Source organism: Grus americana, chromosome 1 (assembly GCF_028858705.1).
Source record: "Grus americana isolate bGruAme1 chromosome 1, bGruAme1.mat, whole genome shotgun sequence".
In the NCBI taxonomy this organism is placed as follows: Eukaryota; Metazoa; Chordata; class Aves; order Gruiformes; family Gruidae; genus Grus; species Grus americana.
The window spans coordinates 143646927-143666575 of record NC_072852.1 but is presented as its reverse complement, the minus strand read 5'-3'; the positions used below and the strand labels follow the sequence as shown (position 1 = coordinate 143666575).

The 19649-nt window shown below is 42.4% G+C and overlaps 1 pseudogene; it reads left to right on the top strand.

Annotated features, from left to right (window-relative positions):
* The first annotated feature begins 297 nt into the window (after positions 1–297).
* Positions 298–18404, top strand: LOC129204286 (granulocyte-macrophage colony-stimulating factor receptor subunit alpha-like; annotated as a pseudogene).
* Positions 18405–19649: the final 1245 nt, after the last annotated feature.

Sequence of the window (19649 nt, the reverse complement as noted above, 5' to 3'; positions counted from 1 at the left end):
CAAGGAGGAAGAGATGGTTGCTCCTCTTGCACTCATCTTAATGATCCAGTGGATGCTTCTGAACACCCAGTTGTGTGCCGGCTGGCACTGGACAGACTGTGAGTAGAGCACTTCCATGGGGCAATCCTCTGAGGTGGAGTGTAAAATGCTTCTCATTATGGGTAGTTGTGCTTAAGTTGCCTTCTCTCTTAGATGTGCTAGGCAGTAAACTCTGCATCTAAAAATCTGAGAATCAGTCCTGCACCTTACTGATCCTATTATGTGATACTTGCAGCGGAGATGCCAGACTGACCTATTAGAAATTTGATGCTGAATCAGTGGAAAAATGGAACTGAGTTGGATGAGCAGCATGAATTTCACTGAGAACCGGTGTTCAGTGACTGCAGGAGATTTTACCGTGACTATAATGGTAAAATTGCTGTGCAAAGTTTTAACGGAGATAAGTCATTACACTTTCTTTTTTTCTTTCATATTCTTAAGTAATTGAAAAAAGTGTCCTTGTTACGTACAAGATAGTCTCTTTCAGCAGTCCTTTCTAGTTTGTGTTGAGACTTATCTTGGTACTGAGGCATACCTGTGTTCTCTGGCCTTTTTTGTGAAATTCTTGCCTTCAGAGGACTCTTGTGGAATCAGGGCCTTGATGGGACTGAAGTGTAAGATTGTTTCTTTTCTTGGTTTCAGAGGAACTTTGGTGAGAGGCATCTCATGCTGTGGAGATGATAATTTTTAAGTACAAAGGACAGAATGAATTAGCTACATGCATCCTTACTGACTTACTTAAAAACGAGACATAAGCATTCAGGGACATTGGAAATGTGGTGATGTGATTGCTCAGGGCTGATTGGTGTGACGCAGAAACCTGTGAAGACACAATATTTCTGGAGTGGCTCCTGAGGGCCAAGCAGGTTCATACAATCATAGAATGGTTTAGGTTGGAAGGGAACTTTTAAAGATCATCTAGTTCCAACCCCCCTGCCATGGGCAGGGACACCCTCCACTAGACCAGGTTGCCCAAAGCCCCATCCAACCTGGCCTTGAACACTTCCAGGGAGGGGGCATCCACAGCTCCTCTGGGCAACCTGTTCCAGTGCCTCACCACCCTCATAGTGAAGAATTTCTTCCTTGTATGTAATCTAAATCTACCCTCCTTCAGCTTAAACCCATTGTCCCTTGTCCTATCACTACATGCCCTTGTAAACAGTCCCTCTCCAGCTTTATTGTAGGCTCCTTTAGGTACTGGAAGGCTGCAGTAAGGTCTCCCCGGAGCCTTCTCTTCTGCAGGCTGAACAACCCCAGAGAGGTGCTCCAGCCCTCTGATCATCTTCGTGGCCCTCCTCTGGACCCACTCCGACAGCTCCATGTCTTTCTTGTGCTGGGGACTCCAGACCTGAACGCAGTACTCCAGGTGGCATCTCATGAGACTGGAGTAGAGGGAGAGGATCATCTCCCTTGACTTGTTGGCCATGCTTCTTTTTATGCAGCCCAGGACATGGTTGGAATTCTGGGCTGCGAGTGCACATTGTCAGCTCATGTCCAATTTTTCACCTACCAGTATCCTTAAGTCCTTCTCTGCAGGGCTGCTTTCAATCAATTCATTCCTCAGTTTGTATTGATACTGGGGATTGCCCTGACCCATGTGCAGGACCTTGCACTTGGCCTTGTTGAACTTCATGAGGTTCACATGGGCCCACTCCTCAAGCCTGTCATGGTCTCTCTGGATGGCATCCTTTCCATCTAGCAAATCAGCTGCCCCACTCAGCTTGGTGTCATCCACAAACTTATTGAGTGTGCACTCAATCCCACTTTCTATGTCATTAATGAAGATATTGAATTGTATTTGTCCCAGTATGGAGCCTTGAGCGACACCACTTATTACTGGTTCCACTTGGACGTTGAACCATTGCCTACTGTAAGCTGTTGGATGCAACCATCCAGCCAATTCCTTATCATCTAACAGTCCATCCATCAAACCCATATGCCTCCATTTTAGAGGCAAAAATGTTGTGGGGGACCATGCCAAAGGTCTTACAGAAATCCTGGTAGATGACATCTGTTGTTCTTCCCTTATCAACTGATGCAGTCATTCCACTGTAGAGGAGCACTAGATTACTCAGGCACAAAATGCCCTTGGTGATGGCATGTTGGCTGTCTCTAATTACCTCCCTGTCTTCTGTATGCTCCCACATAACTTTCCAGGGTGATTTGTTGCATGACTTCACCAGGCAAGGAGGTGAGGCTGACTGGTCAGTAATTCCCAGGATCCTCCTTATGACCCTTTTACTTTTCTACAGTCACTGTGGACTTTGCCTGACTGCTATGGCTTTTTAAATATGATGGAGAGTGGCCTGGCAACTACATCAGCCAATTCCCTCAGGACCCTAGGATGCAACTCATTGGGTCCCATGGACTTAGGTATGCTCAGGTTCCTCAGGTGGTCTCAAACCTGATCCTCTCTTATGATGGGAGGGACTTCATTCCCCTAGTCCCTGCTTTGAGATTCAGGGACTTGAGACATGTGGGAAGAGTGATTACAAGTGAACACTGAGGCAAAAATTTGTTGAGTACCTCAGCCTTCTCCATGTCAGTTGTCACTAGTTCTCCTGTCTTATTTATCAGGGGCAATACACTTTCTTTAATGTTTCTTTTCTGACCAACGTACCTGTAGAAGCCCTTATTATTATTTTTTACACTCCTTGCCAAATTCAGGTCCAGATCAGATCCAAACTTCAGCTCCAGATCCGAATTTTTTGTAGCAGATAGAAGATCCAGAACTCAGATCTTGTGTAAAATGGATTACTTGAGAAGTGTCATGACATTATGAAAAGGCAACTTCTGCTTCTGATTTAGTCTGTTTTCAGTGGTTATGCAGAGAAGACAGCAAGCTAAGCATTTCCTATTTTGCAGCTACTAGGTTTGTTAGGCAAAATAGTTTTCTCTTTCACTGGCCTCTACAGGCTGCACAGATACTTCAAAGCAAGTCATGAAGTTGTTCTCTCGGGATTATTCTTTTACCTGTACATGTATTGTTCCTGTCTTAGTTAAGTTCACAGATTCACAGATTTACAGATTCACAGATTCACAGATTGGTTGGGGTTGGAAGGGACCTCTAGAGATCTAGTTCAACCCCCTTGCTAGAGCAGGAACATCTAGAGTAGGTTGCACAGGATCACGTCCAGGCAGGTTTTGAATATCTCCAGAGAAGGAGTTCTCTTCCTCTAGAGCCCAAAGCTGTCTCCATCCATTTGGCCAACATTTCTTGTGCATCTGATTGGGTAGGTAATCTCCAAAATAAAGGTGTTTCAGGAACAGGAGCTGTAACAGGAAGGTATTGGTTTCCACAGTCTGTTTTGCATGAATGGAGAGGGAGCATTTTACGCTACATTACTGTGTCAAGCAAGATGTATGCCACATCTGTAGTAAACATTAATGTTTCTATAGGCAGTTTCTAGAAAATTCTGACATTTGGACACTCCTCTGATACTCCATGCAGTTATATCACCTGTATCAGTAGTCACAAATTTGAGTAGATTCATGTCACCCTCATTTCAACTAAGCATGGAAATTATAGTCCTCTAAGCTCTGACAGGAGCTGCTATAGAGGTATAGCCCCTGCCTGAAGGCGGTGTATCCCATGCATCTTATATGTCGCTGCCTGTGTCTTCCTTCACCATTGCATAGACAAGGCACCTATATGACTTGCCCAAATTAGGTGCTACTTTTTAGAAAATTGTTAGTGGAGATGAATCTCAAGTCAGCTCCTTGCCCAGGCAATCATTTGTGGGGTATCTTCCTTTGTCTTTCAAAGGAGTGCAAAGCAAAATACAGCCATCTGTTGATTCTTATGAAAACACGTATGTTCTATTTTGCCGTGGTTCAACTGATTTGGTGGACTATTGCGGATATGGGTAGAAGGAGGGGAGGAACTGCTATTCATAACACTGCCATGAGCTTTTCTGGAGGGAAGCACTGAATTCCTCACCTTGCACTGGCAAAGGTTCATTACCCAAAACTTCTGGGAAGAGAGTTCTCAAGCCTGGGAAGACATCAGTACCTACTTCACTATTGTAGTGGTCCCACTGTTATAAATCAAGCACAAGCTTAAGCCCTTTCTACAGGGAGTAGCACTGTGTAAACCAATAGATGAAAAACTAAAGAGTACACCTGCTGCATGACATTTTTCAGGCAGAGAATATGAAGTGCATGTTTGGAAATATAGCACCTCCTCTGCACTCTGGGGCAAGCTTTTCTGTTACAGGAGTGAACACGAATGGCACATACTCAGGCATATGCAGATGTAATCCTCAAGGTAATACGTTAGACTCTGGGAAATTGTATGCCTGCTTCCCATGGCCAGAGGTAAAAGCAAAACTGAAACCCTTCATTCCTTAATTCATTTGTTTCCTGTAGGTTGAACAGGTTCTTGTTCACAGCCTTATGACGTTTCAGTGAAAAGGAGTTTCCCACAACTAGCTCAGCAATTTTTCAGTCCTCAGTTGCCACTTTGCTTGGTGTCATGTTTTTAATTGCCACTTCTCTTTTAATTGTGCTAATATTTTATTGACTGCATTTGAATGTCTTTAAAATGTTATTTAAAATCCAAATGAAACGGATTTGTGGCTGTAGTTTTGGAATTCTTCCTTGAGAAATCTGTGACACCTTGTCACAGATTGTCACAGCGTAACTCATGGTGTAATGCCCAACACTTTTCAGCGTCCCATCCACAATAATGAAAGGTCTGACAGAATTTACTCCTCTTTATATGAGAGAGATAATATATGTGTTAAAAGAATGAGGTACCAGAGCTGTTCATTTAAGCAACATGGAGTTGGCATACACAAAACTGTGCTACTTCCTGCCTCAAAATGTTTGCTGATTCCTTATAAAAGGATGGATAATTCTTCCTTTTAAAATGTATGTTTAGTCTCCTTACAGGGTTTTGTTGGGGGTGGGGGTTAAGGAGTAAATTGATATGTTTGTGATAAGGACAAGATTCCTCATGTTAATCCCAGGTGGAAGAAGGTATCGCTGCAGAGCACAAACACCTCACAAGTTTGCACCAACACCTCCCTACAGTCTTGAAAAACTTCACAGCTCTGCACTTGGGTTTCTCTCCCTCTTTGGAGTCCATAGGGAAGCTCCTCATGCTCTTCAGTCATTTGGCAGGGCACTGAAGAATATCCTTCAAATAAAAATGCTACAGCAGGGTACTGAAGGATGACAGGCAAATGTTACAGTTGGTGGCATTGTGGCACCAGTGACTCTTGAATAGGAACAATTCGAAGGACACAGGTAGCCTCTTTAGGTGTCACCCTGTACTACAGCAGTGTAGGCTCCCCTGAGACTTATTCTATCAGATGCAGCTATAATATCTTTAGGGGGTTTATCCATGACAAATTCTTCTTTGAATTTGTCAGTGCAAGTATCTTCCACTGTTACTACCTAAAATGAAGCAAGTCATTCCTAACCCAACCAATAACAGCTGCAGTTGCAGATGTCTAACATATCTAAGCGAGTACCAAGATCCTCCAGTTTGGCACAGTCACATGATTTTTCCTCATCATGGGTATTGCTGTGTTTGCAGGCATGAATGGGTCAGCCATTGAAAATTTCTCCTGTGTGATTTATAATGTTTCCTTCATGAACTGCACTTGGCAAGCGGGCAGGTGTGCTCCAGGAGATACCCAATATTTTCTCTACTGGCAGAACTCAAGGTAAGTAGGTCTGCTTGAGTCTAGGGAAGTCTGAATTCTTATTTGACACATCACACTGCCCACATTTAACTAAAATACCTTGCTATGTACAGATATGTCGACAAGATGGAATGTGAGCTTTACATTAAAGATGAAAAAGGCAGAAACAGGGGATGTAGATTCCAAAATGTGAAGATAGAGACTGAAAAAGCTTACTTCCTGGTGAATGGGTCTAGCAAAGACTCCCTGATCCAGTTCTATGATGAGTACATTGAACTGTATAAAATTGGTAAGTAAAGAATTTCTTTCTGCTTTATTTTTATTATTGCATGAGGGTAGTGGAACATTTATCCCTGAGAAGGAACCAAGTACACTGTCTCACCTAGAGTCAAAAGTAAGAGACTATGGTCTCTTCAAGAAAACCTATTCCCCCAGCAAAAGAGCACTGAGGAAAATTAAGCAAGAAAGCTCCACAGCTGCAGCCTACCTCAGATTCTTTAGCAAGCTACCCTTATTGGTTTTAGGTCTTTCTCGATCAAGGTCCACAGGGCTTAAGAGACTGTTCTCCCCCCTGCTGTCCTTGCAATGATGGCCAAAGACCTTCCAACAGAGGAGACTTTTCAGGAGACAGGTTGATGATCTGCTATGTCAGGTGGCTGAGTTGCAGGAAACAGTAAAAAGGGTGCACAGTATTAGGGAGGTCAAGACAGAGATAGATAGGTGGTTTCATAACCAAGTACCTGTAGTGGACACCAGAGAGAATGAGGCACCTTGGACCCTGGTGACCCACAAAAGTAGGGCTCCGCTTCAGTCTTCACCCTCCAGCTTCACAACCAAAACCAGAGATGAAGCCTTAACAGCTGTCGACACCCATAAGCAAGATGTGCAATGAGAAATTGTACCAGCAGCACAAAGTGGATACCATAAAAAGAAATGACAAGTGTTTCTAGTGGGAGATTCTCTGTTAAGGTGCACCGAGGTGCCCATCTGCCAACCTGACAGGGAGTCACGAGAGGTATGCTGCCTTATGCAGCCAAGATGCAAGATGTTGCCGAGAGCGTGCCACAACTTGTCAAGAGCAGAGACTACTATCCACTGCTACTCTTTCATGTGGGCATGAATGACTCTGCAAGCCAGAACCTGGGTAGAACCAAGGAAGACTATAAAGCCCTGGGGGTGCAAGTGAAAAACATGGGTCTCCAAGTTATCTTTTCCTCCATTCTACCAGCTGGAGGGAAGGGGATAGCCAGAGATAGACGTATAATGTATATCAACTCCTGGCTACATAGCTGGTGCCATCACAAGGGTTTTGGCTTTTATGACAATGGAAATTCTTTGACTATAAACTGTTAGAGAGGGATGGGATCCACCTATCTAGAAGAGGCAAGGGAATCTTTGGCAGCAGGCTGGCCAACTTGGTGAAGCAGGCTTTAAACTAAAGGATTCAGGGGGTGGGGTCCAAAATGGCAAAGCCCATGCCATTGCATACAACTGGGGAATAAGCCAGGCTAACAAGAGCAGCAACAAATGTCCTGTAGCTGCCTCCCAAGATGAGAACCAGAAAGCCAACCACCTCAAAGGTGTGTGTGGCTATGGCAGACCCTCTTGCACCCCTCCAGGGAAACCTCTGCACTTGATTACCTCTCTAAAACACCTGTACACCAATGCACGCAGCATGGGGAATAAACAGGAAGAAATAGGTATCTGTGTGCAGTCGCAGGGCCATGATCTCATTACAATTACAGAGACATGGTGGGATAGCTCGCATGACTGGAATGCTGTCATGGATGGTTACACACTTTTTAGGAAAGACAGGCCAGCCAGGTGAGGTGGTGGAGTTGCTCTTTTTGAGAGAAAGCAGCTGGAATGTATTGAGCTCCGTCTAGGGGAGGATGAGGAAAGAGTCGAGAGCTTATGGGTAGGGGTTAAGGGGCAGGCTAATATGGGTGACACTGTTGTGGGTGTTTACTACAGGCCACCTGATCAGGAAGAGGAAGTGGAATTCAAGATACTCAGGGCAGCAAGGAGGGCACACAGCAAGCTCACTACCCTGGACTTCAGGAGAGCAGACTTTGGCCTCTTCAGGGATCTGCTTGGTAGAGTCCCATGGGACAAAGCCCTGGAGGGAAGAGGGACCCAATACAGCTGGCTAATATTCAAGCATCACCTCCTCCAAGCTCAGGACCGATGCATCCCAACAAAGAGGAAGTCAAGCAAAAACACCAAGAGGCCCCCATGGATGAACAAGGAGCTCCTGGGCAAAGTTAAACAAAAAAAGGAAGCCTACAGAGGGTGGAAGCAAGGGCAGGTAGCCTGGGAAGAATACAGAGAAACTGTCCAAGCAGCCAGGGATCAGGTTAGGAAAGCCAAAGCCCTGATAGAAATTAATCTGGCCAGGGATGTCAAGGACAACAAGAAAAGCTTCTATAGGTATGTCAGTGATAAAAGGAGGACGAGGGAAAATGTGGGTCCCCTCTGGAATGAAACAGGCGACCTGGTTACCCAGGATATGGAGAATGCTGAGGTACTCAATGACTCCTTTGCCTCAGTCTTCACTGGCAAATCCTTGAGCCACACTGCCCAGGTCGCAGAAGGCAGGGACTGGGAGAATGCAGAACCGCCCACTGTAGGAGAAGATCAGCTTTGAGAATATCTAAGGAACCTGAAGGTGCACAAATCCATGGGACCTGATGAGTTGCATCCGCGAGTCTTGAGGGAACTGGCAGATGAAGTGGCCAGGCCACTTGCCATCATATTTGAGAAGTCCTGGCAGTCCGGTGAAGTTCCCACCGACTGGAAAAGGGGAAACATAACCCCTATTTTTAAGAAAGGTAAAAAGGAAGACCCAGGGAACTACAGGCTGGTCAGTCTCACCTCTGTGCCTGGCAAGATTATGGAGCAGACCCTCCTGGAGACTATGCTCAGGCATATGGAAAATAAGGAGGTGATTGGTGACACCCAACACAGCTTCACTAAGGGCAAATCCTGCCTGACAAATTTGGTGGCCTTCTATGATGGGGTTACAGCGTTGGTGGATAAGGGAAGGGCAACTGACGTAATCTACCTGGACTTGTGCAAGGCATTTGACACTGCCCTGCACAACATCCTTGTGTCTAAATTGGAGAGACATGGATTCGATGGATGGACCACTCGGTGGATAAGGAATTGGCTGGATGGTCGCACTCAAAGAGTTGTGGTCAACGGCTCAATGTCCAAGTGGAGAACAGTGATGAGTGGTGTTCCTCAGGGGTTGGTACTGGGACCGGCACTGTTCAACATCTCTGTTGGCAACATGGACAGTGGGATCAAGTGCACCCTCAGCAAGTTTGCTGACAACACCAAGCTGTGTGGTGTGGTCAACATGCTGGAGGGAAGGGATGCCATCCAGAGGGACCTTGACAGGCTGGAGAGGTGGGCCCATGCAAACCGCATGAAGTTCAACAAGGCCAAGTACGAGGTCCTTCACGTGGGTCAGGGCAATCCCAAGCACAGCTACAGGCTGGGCAAGGAATGGATTGAAAGCAGCCCTGAGGAGAAGGACTTGGGGGTATTGATTGATGAGAAGCTCAACATGAGCCGGCAGTGTGCGCTTGCAGCCCAGAAAGCCAACTGTATCCTGGGCTGCATCAAAAGAAGTGTGACCAGCAGGTCAAGGGACGTGATCCTGCCCCTCTACTCCGCTCTTGTGAGGCCCCACCTGGAGTACTGCATCCAGCTCTGGGGGCCCCAGTACAGGAGAGACATGGAGCTGTTGGAGAGAGTCCAGAGGAGGGCCACGAAGCTGATGGGAGGGCTGGAGCACCTCTCCTATGAGGACAGGCTTAGAGAGTTGGGATTGTTCAGCCTGGAGGAAAGAAGGCTCCAGGGAGATCTTACCAGTACCTGAAGGGGGCCTACAGGAAAGCTGGTGAGGGACTGTTTATGAGGGAGTGTAGTGACAGGACAAGCGGTAAGGAGTTTAAGCTGAAGGAGGGTCAGTTTAGATGAGATATTAGAAAGAAATTCTTTACTGTTAGAGCGGTGAGGCACTGGAACAGGTTGCCCAGGGAGGTTGTGGAGGCCCCGTGCCTGGAAGTGTTTAAGACCAGGTTGGATGAGGCTTTGGGCAACGTGGTCTAGTGGAGGGTGTCCCTGCCCGTGGCAGGGGGGTTGGAACTAGGTGATCTTTGAGGTCCCTTCCAACCCAAACCATTCTATGATTCTATGATTCTGTCCTGGGGTGCATTAAGAAAAGCGTGGCCAGCAGGTCAAGGGAGGTTATCCTCCCCTTCTACTCTGCCCTGGTGAGGCCACATCTGGATTTCTGTGTCCAGTTCTGGGCTCCCCAGTTCAAGAAGGACAGGGAACTACTGGAGAGAGTCCAGCGGAGGGCTACAAAGATGATTAGGGGACTTGAGCATCTCTTATATGAGGAAAGGCTGAGCGAGCTGCGTCTGTTTAGTCTGGAGAAGACTGAGAGGGGATCTGATCGATACTTATGAATATCTAAAGGGTGGATGTCAAGAGGAAGGGGCCAGACTCTTTTCAGTGGTGCCCAGTGACAGGACAAGGGGCAATGGGCACAAACTGGAACACAGGAAGTTCCATCTGAACATGAGGAAAAACTTCTTCACTGTGAGGGTGACCGAGCACTGGAACAGGCTGCCCAGAGAGTTTGTGGAGTCTCCTTCTCTAGAGATACTCAAAACCCACCTGGATGTGATCCTGTGCAACCTGCTCTAGCAGGGGGGTTGGACTAGATGATCTCCAGAGGTCCCTTCCAACCCCTACCGTCCTGTGAATCTGTGAATCTGTGAGACATTTAGCTGAGCACTGATTTCTCCTTCTCATTGCCAGTGGGGATGGCATAGATTGACACCATACCCTTGATTAAAGAAATTAACGTGTGTACAAAATACCCCAGGTTTTCATATGCTCTTTCACATGAGGTGCTCTACTTGGAATCATCCTGTGCAATTGTTTTTACTGGGGCAAAGTCTTTTCGGCAGAGTCCCACTGTGTTTGGGATTGCCTCCAAAAGATGGACAAACAAGGTTTAATTCTGTAAGGAGAAGGTATTGAGCTGTAATATCACTCATGGCAGATGAACCAAGACTATTCTTTGACCAAACAGCCCATCACAAATAGGCTAGGCTTGTCTCTAAATATTGATGTAAAGTAGCAGTCTAGCTGAAACTCAGGTTTCCTCTATCAGCCTTTCATCACCCATTCTGTCATGAGTGGCTGTCTTTTGCTGTTACAATAATCAAGTCCTTAGCAATAATCAAAATATAAAGGTCCTTATATTTTTGCTCACATTTATGAATTTAAGGGAGATATGTGAAAAAGTTGGCTAGATTCTTAAAACTGAAGTGTCATTCTCAAATTTGCATGGCTAATTTTTGGAAGGCGGGAATAAACTGCATAGTTCACAACACCAAGCAACCAACACCTTCATGTTACAGAAGCATCACGTGAGGAGGCTTGAAGAAAGAAATTACCTTTGGATTTCTTACATTAGGGTTAGCATCAGCTTGTTCTTCTGCAGTAAAAAACACCTGTATAAAAAGAAGACAGGGCTCTACCTTATTCATCTAGAAAACTAAATGGAAGGGAGTTGTATCTTTGTATGCTCCTAAGTCATGTTCCCTGGCTTAGTCCATGTTTTTTCTGATCCTAGGGACATGATTTAAAGAACTTTGGTCTTTCAATTATTTCTAACAGAGTTCCTGAGAAAAATAGATACAAATGAGTATCTTTCTTCATAGAGGTGTTACTTGCAATTGCACTCTCTTTTATCAAAGCAAAAAGAGATCAAGTGATTTGATTGAATTCTTGGTTATATCATTTCAGAAAAGCTCATGCCTCCCTCGAATATCACTGTCAACTGTGATGAAATTAAAAATGATTGCATAATTCAATGGCAACAACCACAAATAAGTCATTCTAACAAAGACAAGTGTTTTAAATATGAACTCGACATAAAAAGTATAAGGTAAGAGGAATTTCTTCACCTACATTTAACATTAATACATATGCTTGCATTTACCAGTACACATGGATAGAAAGAAAATCCGTCTCTCTGTATGGTGCAGCCTTCCTCACACGTAGCACCTTATTCCTTTGTGGTTGTGCTTTTCAGGCACCCTGTTATGCCATACTGCCCCATTTTTTTTCGCTGTTCCCCTGTGTGAGATATTGCTGGAGGTAAACAGGTTGACTGTGACTGTGTGGGACTAAGAGGAGAAGCATGGTTAATTGAGACTTGAACATGTCACAGCTCTGGCTGTGAAAAAACTCAGAAAAGGCATTTCTTTCACTAAGACCTGTTGGAGCTGTCCTGGATTGGAGTCCTTCCCATGGTGACTGCATCTTTGTGAAAGGGCAGAGCTCAGCTGTAAATACTGGACAGAGAAACGTGCATCCACTTAAGAAGTATGAGTTGATGGAGGTGAATGAAATTTATATATGTAGGAAATGTGTAAATAGCTTATCCAGATAACATAGATAAGCAAGCAACACACCTGTTGGTCCAAGAGTTGAAGGTGTATAATGTTAAATAAAAAGAAAATAAATGTGAAAGAAAGCAGAAAGGCAGCGTGAACAAGCACAGGTTACTGAGGGAATCATTTAAGCTACTGAAACTCTAATTCAGACCTTGTCTTTTTGCAGCAATAGGGAAGGAGGGAGATTGCTGTGTTCTGCTGCAGGAGTAGACCTAACTCTGTAACTGTGGCAGAATTGCGTCCTATGACCACACGGTGGCAGATAGTCACTGCAAAGGAAAAACCTGCCTGTATTACAACCAGATTTGGCCACTTAGTTGCTGGTTGAAGGCATTTCCTAGATTTCTGTTACTTGAAACTTCTTAGTCTGGATCGGGCTTGCTATTTCATAGATGGGTTTTCTTGCAAGCCCAAATAACTGCTACAAAAACGCATTACTTCTCCGAATCCCTTGGCTGTTGCAGCACATAAAGTTTATAGAAAACTCTGTGTGACATTGGAATAAAAGTACATTGCAGTAAAGCAATACGTACTTCTAAAAGTCTTTTAATATGCCTAATACTCGGTTTATAAAGAATAGTCAATTCACACATAGTCTGAATAGCCTAGCATTTTTAAAATAATCATTAGCAGTTTTCAAATTACTAATTATGTCAAGGTCTAGCAATTACTGTATTGCAAAATTTATTGCTTTACCACTGCCAGGTATAAACTTGCATTGTTTTACTAATACACTATGAGAAACATATATTACAGTTAACCTTTAAACTTTATTTTCACAATTGGAAATTACTTGCATTGGGAGCAAATAAACAACAACAAAAAAAAGGATAACACCGTGAGTAACATAATTTCAATCACATTTTTTCATGTCTGACACCAATAAACTGAATCTTGGATTCTTCTTCAGCACTGTTTTAAGTTAAGGCTTTATAGATCAGGATATCTGGGAAACCTGAAGGCAAAACTTACCACTAAAAACTGAGCCAAAAAGGCACAAAATACCCCAGCCTTTCCAATGTCCCTTGTTACTAGGTCAGTAGATTGGTGCCACCATCCCCTGCATGAGAGTTGTTTTTAACTGCCATACACGTTTTTTCCATTTTTTTTTTTTTAAATGCAATGCCCTTTAATACATTTCCTTCAAATTTGCAAAAGACCAGCTGTCCTGGAGCAAACTCCACTTTCTGAAGTCTACCATGACCTCATTGTTTTCATTTCTCATATATGATTTTAGTATAAACACAAAAAAATGGAGACTATATTGTTACACTTTCTCCTATACTGATCCCTGTGCTTAAGCTAGCTTCTTTAGAGATTCTAGAAGTGGTCCTGTGCAACATCATGCCTTGCAAACTCATATTCAGGTGCCACATGAGCATGCACGCAGCTATTTGATAAAACAAGTTTGGATTAATTTCATTTTGTTTTAAAATGAAGTAATACAGAATGAAAAATAATTTAAAAATACATAACACTGGCAGGCTAATGGAGATGATATAGTCTGCAGTCATTAGTTGTATGTGGTCACTACATTACATGGTAGTCATGGCTATTCAGAAGAGATGAGCGAATTTCATTCTATCAAAAATGCAGTTGGAGGGCAGCTGAAAATTTCTGTGAATCCATGTCAGTCCTGAATATTTTCATCTGAGGGAAAAGGAAACAATATTTACACAGTATTTACAATTAAGTATAGTGACATTTATTGTAAAATAGAAACAGCAGGTGTAAATGAAAAAGCTTATTTCACAGATTTTTATCTTTTTTTTTTTTTCCTGCTGTGTGTAAAAATAAAGTTACAGTTTTCATTCAGGTCTGATTTGCTTGTGTTTCAGTTTAATCACCAATCTGAAATAAATTTTATTTCTCAACTCTGGTGGTAAGGAAAACAAATTTTTTTCCATAGGAGAATTAATAACTATATAAACTTGGCATTGTAGATGAATTATTTATTAGATGCTAAATGTTAGATAAATTACTAGTTCTTCTGAAAAAACTATCAACTAGATAAGAAAGAGTAATGCAGAAAAAGGAGAAAGTAGATAAAAGTAACTTATTATCTAAGCACAAAACAAGCAATCATAAATTATTTGTTTTTTCTCAATTTACAGGACAATCCTGAGGGAAAAACCAAATATACTTCTGTACAAGTAAGCCTGCTTGTTCTACTAATCAGCAACGCATGTTAGTTTCATAGTCATTTGTGAAAAGTAAATAGTACGCAAATGCCTTTAAATCAGTATATGTTTAATGTCCTGTGCTTTAAGGGATCCTTATTTATAAAGTTCATGAATGTGTCAAACTGCTAAATCATCATGACATATGTCATTTATTATACATTGAAGGGCAGAACTTTACTACTATTCAGTAAGTATTTTGAAAAACCTTCCATTTTTACATTATATTGTCCACTCTCCGCCTCAAATATTTCGATCAGAATTTGAAGTTACACAGCAGAGAAAAGAGACACAGAGAAAACACCACCTAGGAATTTAATTTTGTTAATGAAAAACAAAGACCACAAAAGCCCTTTGGGATCCTTTGGGATGGAGGCTGTCCTCCCAATATGCTGCACGTCCTTCTAATCACTGCAGTTGGCACATCCCACCTCTATCCTGAACGGATCCAAAAGCATGCATGTGTCAGTAAATTGTAGTAACGCTAAGTATTGCAGCTTTCTACTTGTTTTACAGGTTTGGCTGGAAAGTTATGCTTTTCCTGAAAAGTCATAATGCAAAGACTGAGGAAGGTGAGGTGCATGCAGACAGTTTATTCCTCAAATCACTCAATTCTAGCAGTATTCAAGATATATTTTTCTGCCTCTGTCAATGCACCAAGGGAAATTATCGATAGATCACACTGTATTGTAAGAAATTACAGGATATAGTTTAAAAGATGAAAAGCTTCTAAACATAAAAAGTTTACTGAGTGACAGGCTATTTTTTAAGGAGATACACAGATTTGTACATATTATATACATAACAAACATGCGTATGTTTAATTTAGCAAGCAATGCTCTCCCAGCCTTGTAAAAGTTTCAGTGGTAAATGCCCCTTTACCAGTCAAGCAACAAACAACTCAGTTTTGCTTTGTTTTAAGGAAGGGGGGAAAAGTCACACATTTCAAAGATACAATACAAGAAAGAAGTACCTCCTGAAAATGAGAACAGCCGGCAGTGCCTGCCTTCTGAGCCCAGCCTGGGGGCAGTGGAGCGCACCTATAGAGTTTGGTAAGAACGAAAATCCATGCCTGGGGCTGCTCTTCCCCCCCCCCGTGACGTCCTAGCTACCTCACACATTGCTGTGCATCTATGAACACACAGATATATAAAGGCTTGGCAAATATTTTGTTTCCCTCCACATTACTGAGAAGAGGAGGAAGAGAATTAATGCATCTCTTAACAGTCTGACACTGGAAATCAATACGAAAAGTTGCACGTTTGCAACTGAAGTGCACACTTGCTTACTGCAGGGGATGGACAAACAGGCTCAAAGTCAGTCCTTCCCATCAGATGTTACTGCTAAGGTGCTAAATTAAAAAGTTGGCTTTTATACCAAGTGAAACCTTTTAGACTGACATTCACCAGTCAGTCACTGGAGTAGATGCTTGACACAGCTGTGCTTCTATTCCTCTTTGTTAACAATAATACTTTATGACTGTTTCTCTTTCAGGAAATGAAAAGATTATTTCTTCTTCAGTATGGATTTTACTTGTGGCAGTAGTTGCAACCCTCTTAGTGGCAATCGTCACAGTTTTGTTCTGCAAAAGGTAAACTTAATTTATGCATTTATTTTATTTTGTGTGGGTGTGTGAAACATCTGCAGTTCTTAAATAAGGTAGAAGTGTCCCTGTAGTATAGATAAAACTTTTTCACTGACACTGTAGTAGAAATCAATGCAAATTAGTAATCCTGAGGCAAGTACTATAACGGTGATGCCCAAAGTCCCTCCCCAGCTGATCCACACAACTTTTTCCAGGGCAATTATATGCAATTACTTATATTAACAATACAGCTACTCTGAATATTTGCAATGTAGACTGTCTATGCAGTAGGTTTTCTGATTTCTTGAACTGCTGAATTTATTGCAAACACACAGGTTCACTGTACTTACTGGTGAAGATTTTGCAATGTTCACTAGAATCGTCCTCGCAAACTGAATGTATCTGAAAGCACATAAGCTAAGCAGGTTGCTTCTTGAAATAAACAATGTAAGTGAAACAGTTAAAATGATATTCTGCTGTATCACACAAGTTGTACAGAAATATACAGTAATTCAGAGAAGATGCTGTTCTTCCGACTTGTTAATATTTTTACATCCACTTTTCACTGGTTGTAGTGACTTAAAGAGCAGGACAATTAGGAGTTCCTTTTCCTTTCAAAGAAGGAAGGAACTGCTAATGAATCTTTAACCAAAAATGAAACTATTACCATCTAAATTCTTAGTTTTCCTGATATGTGCTCATTCTGTGCTGAGATGATGTATATTTGTTATTTCTCTTCTATCCTGGAAGAGGAAGATAAGAGCTGGTTCAAGGGGGTAATGGTTTTGACACATGATGGTTACTTAATTGTTCTTTTCTATTCCATCCCTTTTGATCGCCAGGACTGGCTGTTGGAAAGCAGCATTTCCACAAATCCCAGAGCCAAAAAATGCATTTCATGAACTGCCTGATACAAATCCAGAGGTGTGTTTTCTTTCGATTTTATATTAAATGTATGAAATACATACAAAACTCTATTGCAGGTATTTTTAAATTATAAGGAAATTAATACAGAGAGTAACTCTTCTCTTTCTTTGCCATATTTTGAGCAATTACAAGAGCAAATCAGCAGGCAAGTTTGTTCAGGGAAGTCAAATGCAGTGCTCTTCCAGAGTCAGGGGGTTTCTGCCATTTAACAGGAACAGGGGCTGATGCTCCCTTTGGTAGGTTCAGACAGCAGCAAGTGCTCTGTGTTTTCCAACACGAGGCACACACACACATGCACAAACACACACACACCAGAGGACACTAACGCAGCCGGCCACAAAGACCTGCACGGGTGTCCGTGCTGGCGCCACGTCAACACCAACACCACAGACAGCCTGCTGCTCCTCTCTGGCGGAGCAGGGCTGAAGTTTGCCAGTGAGACGTGCATACACCCTCACCCTCTTCGTTCACAATAACCATAAATTCACAAAAATTTAGCCAGTTCCTTACATCTGATCTCTGTGACTGGACCCTGGCTCCCGCACCAGGTCACCAGCTCTCACCTTGGGTCTCCAGGTACAGATCTTCTCCCACTCACCCACTACTCCAGCTTCAATGAAGTTTGCTAGCAAGTTACACAGGCTAGAAAGCAAGGTGGCACAGAAAACAATTCAAAATAGGATTTTGTAAGGCAACAGGACAAACTGTGATGGTCAGACACAGCATTTGACCAGATCAGCATACGAACCAGCAGCTCACTTGCACCCTTTTTTTGTCCAGCAGTTAGTTTCTCGTGCTATGTCCAGTAGTTTCTCGTGGTCTGTTCAATTAGCTAAACTTAAGGCCATTGTGTACTCATCTATTTTCACACCTTAGCAAAGTTAATTATTTTATATTAATTTCTGTGAGATGATTTGTGGTAATCTGTGTGGTGCACTGGAGAAAAGCACATCTTCTCCCTGTCCACTTCCAGACCAGCCAAAAATCATGTGTCAGCAATACAAAGTTGCTGAAATTTCACTGTTATGTCCAGCTAAGGAAAGCTTATCAGCTAAGAAACAAAGAAGTGAAATATTTCTATAAAATATGCAACAAAAGTTTAAATACTCTCAGAATTGTGCATAAGTAAGTAGAGGCTAACCTAACCTTATGTATAAAACTAATGGAAGTTTGTATTTTTCTTTCAGCTGATGGAGAGCAAAATTCAGTCAATAACATCTGAAAATGAAGAGATAACATTAGTTGCTGATGTAGTGAAATAACCAAGAAAAACTAAGAAATTTGAAAATGCATTTCCTAGCTCAGGCAACTGTACATTCATGTGGAAAGTCTGGAATAATATATAGGCTTTCTTCACTTTCTTCATTTTCTTGGCAAAAAACAGTAGTGCAGCCAAGAATGAATGATACCTCACATGTAGTTTTTTAAAATGCCATTGTATTTGCTTTTCATTTTGGCTAACTTTAACTGTTTGGGTACCTTGTCCTTACTGGATATTTTCCAGTTTGTGAAAGTGATTGAAATAGTTCAGTCAAGAAGTTTTAGTAACATTTTAATTTGTTTAAGGAAAAATAATGGGTTTGTCTCATATTAAAAAGAATAAGAATTAATTTACTGAGAGAAATAAAATTTAAAAAAAAATCTGGTGCCTGACTGCCGTTGTTCTACTGTCAAGAATGGGCCTATTCATACTTGAAGTTTCCTCAGATCTCTTAAAGATGGGCAACTAGAAAATTGAGAATGGGATTGACAACTGGCTGACACATTGAGTGGTGGCCTGTAATCAACAGGAATCTGAAAGGACAGGAGTATGTCTAAAACCCTAACTAATCCTAGAGCTTAAGAGTTAAGAGCTTAATTTACAAGTTAAGAAATCGGACACCATTAACTTGATATCAACCCAGAATTTACTCCTGTAGGTATCTAGCTCTTTATGTTCTTACTGCTCACTTGCCTTTTTAATACTTTAATTCCTCTTTAACTTCTTAGTATTTTAAAATATTGAGTGCGTGACTCAGTTAATCTCTGTGTCCTTTTGTTCAAACAGAGGCTTTTACTACTCAGCTGGACAACAATTTTTCTCAGCATTAAGGTTAGGACAAGGCATTGGGAAAACAGCCCAGGCTGTTGTTGAATGCAGTTACTGGTTATGAGCCACGGTCCTCAAGGATCAGTGCTTGAGACTCGTAGTGTTTAGTACTAACAGTAACTTGGACAATGGAATGAAATGCAGCCTTAGCAAGACTGTGGATGAAAGCAAACTGGGGGCACTGCCTGATACACTGGAGGATAGGCCTGCTATTCAGAGCACTCTTGACATGCTGAAGAAATAGGTTGACGGGAACCTCCTGAAGCAAACGCAAAGATATTTGGGAAAAACTAACTGCATCTAGCCTAGAGAATGACTGACTGACAGGTCTGCAGAAAAGGCTCTGAGTTTCTGGTGAGCAACAAACTGAACACAAATTAGAAGTGCTTCCTCAGGGTAATGAAAACCACCCACATACTAGGCTATACTGGGAGCAGCGGACCCAGCAGGTCAAGGGCAGTGATTATTCTCTCTACTCAGCACTCATGAATCTGCAGGTGCAGTTCCGCGTCCAGATTTCAGCCTCCTAGTACAAGAAAGACATTGACAAACTAGGTAAGTTCAGCAGCGGGTACCAAGATGATTATGGGGGTCTGAAAGAATTGGGATTTTTCAGCCTGGAGAATAGAAGCCAAGGGGATCTACTGCTGTCTTCCACTGCGTGTAGAGAAGACAGAACAGACTTGTCTGGGA